Source organism: Microcebus murinus, chromosome 15 (assembly GCF_040939455.1).
Source record: "Microcebus murinus isolate Inina chromosome 15, M.murinus_Inina_mat1.0, whole genome shotgun sequence".
Lineage (NCBI taxonomy): Eukaryota > Metazoa > Chordata > Mammalia > Primates > Cheirogaleidae > Microcebus > Microcebus murinus.
The window spans coordinates 50,972,010-50,974,531 of NC_134118.1; positions in this window are offsets into that span (position 1 = coordinate 50,972,010).

Below are 2,522 nucleotides of genomic sequence, written 5' to 3' on the forward strand. Positions count from 1 at the left end.
TGTATATAAATTATATATAAATTATAGACAAAATATTTAACTTCAGATAATTTTCCACAAATCTTTTAATTGCTACTTGTGAAAACTTACAAACGAAGATTGGATCTTGCCTCATAGTCCACACCTCTTCTTATCTAGACATAGTTTCTTATTTTAGCAAAATTTTTGCAAGTTTATATCAAATTTTTTGATTAATAATCAAATAAAATATAATTTTTTAGTAAATGATAAAATATTAAAACATAAAATATTCCATAATGGTGTGTTAATAATTCAAAATAATTTAATATTTATTGTTGTAACTTCAAATATAAAATAGATGTTTACACTTTCAAAAAAATTATGTATGTGTACATCTTTTTATTACTTATTAGTTTGGGTATAAGTAATTTGAATTTAAATTTGCTACTTCTAAATTTGTACAAAACAATTGATAGTTTTTGTAATTTTTCATAATATAGGAGAGTTTATTTCACATATTTCTATTACTGCTTTTAGCAGATACTGAGATTTTGACATTTAATAAAAAGCATAAAACTTGAAATATGACTTTTTAATTAAAAACAATACATTTCGTATGTACTAAAGTTGTTTTCCTCACATATTTAATAGAGCATGAACTTGTCTTTTCTAAATAGTTAAACTGCAGTAGTAAATGCAATAATTGCATACATAATATATTTGATTGGAGATAGGAAATCTATATCTTTAGATGTTAAAAGAGATTAAGTGAAAGAACCACATGAGATGACTATTTCTTTTTTCTTTTGTACTCGTGTAGTTCTATTCTTCATTGTTATATATTATACATCAGAGTAAAATTTGAAGGAAGATTTATTGTAATCTTTGTCAGAATGCTTTGTACAGCACATTTATAATGCAAAATTCTCATATAAAATTCAAGACATTATTTTATGAAGAAGGCATATTATATCCAGAAGTCAAACCATATTTTATGATGAGTTAGTACCTTGGTTCTGAAAAAATAAGCAAATGCTGTTATACTTCAATATGTAAAATACCATTAGATAGACTGCAAACCCATATATTAATTATGAAATTGTTTTTCCTTCTTTTGCTTTTCAATAAGATCTTCATTTAGTTCCTCAGTGTACCTGTTATCTCTTCTCTAAAAATAAAGTTCTAAAAGGATCTTTGAAATACTTCAGCCACATCCATATATCACCTAAAAATGTTCAGAACTTCTTGTCTTCTGTTATTTACAGTTTTTGAGTACTTTTATTAAACTTGAAAAGGGGATCATAAAAGCATGTGTACTGATTTTCAAAACAAAGACATTTATCCTTATAAATGCTCTTGCATTGGTTAACAGCATAAAAGTTTTCCTAGCATTATTTAAAGGCTTTTCTAAAGAAAAAAAGCAATAAAATAGAATCTTCAATACTACGACAAGTGTTAAGTGCTGATACTATTTACAAATATACTAAGTAATCAAAGAATGTGGTGGCAATTTAGTAGGTTTAGTAAACAAATTTGTCTTATATACAGAACTTTTGGATTATATTGAAATATGAAGTTTAAAAAGATCACATAAGTATGTATGATGTTGGAGTAAATTAGATGCATAAATGATCAAAAATTTCAGTAATTCAGACATGTTTTTGCTTTGTTTGAAAATGTACATTTTAAAACAAATTACAGAATATGAGCATACCATATTCTAACATAATGAAGGTGTGTACATTTTCTCTATATCTAAACAACTTAAACTAGAGAGAAATGGAAAGTCACTGTTCAATTTTATCTTTCACAATTCCTTTTCAACTCTTTCTGAATATATTCAGTATATTCAGAAAACTAGCTCAAAATTAAATCTTAAAAGTGTTAGCAAATCCTTGCCATTTTTGATTAATTCTAGAATACAATGGGGTTTGGTGAGGAGAGATCTTTAAAAACTATTTGATATATTTTCCTTCTTTTCTAAGTTTAAGTGTAGGAAAATGAAAGGACAATGAGATATGTGGTAAGGCAATAGGTGTCGTGACGTCACAACTTAAATTTAAAATTTGATGCATGCAGCAGGTGAATCCCATAGTAAATCCTGAAGCTCAGCTCCAGCCACTCTCAGTGGCAATTTGAGAACAGTCTTGACCACACAGGCACCCAGAGGGATACATGCCTGTCAGTGAGCCCAGAGGTAGATCCGCTCACCTAGATCCCACTGTGGACGCTGAAGCGGAACTGTAAGTTGGCACCCGTCCCTCTCAGCTACAGCCTGAGTGCCATCCTACCAGCCCATAGACCAGCTGGGAGACTTGCCCATCTGCAACCCTACAGGCAAACCTGCCAACCTCAATCTTGGCTGTAGACCCTTAAGTGGGGGTCCTTAGTTTGGTTCCAGACCATCCCAGCCATTGTCCAGGGCCAGTGTTGGCTGCCAAGAAACCCACGTAACTATACACCATGCATTGTCCCAGAGACACTTACCTACACACATGGTAACAGGCTACAGTCTGCAGACCCTGAAGGGAGCCTCATCCCCGGGCCAGCCCTACTGACTG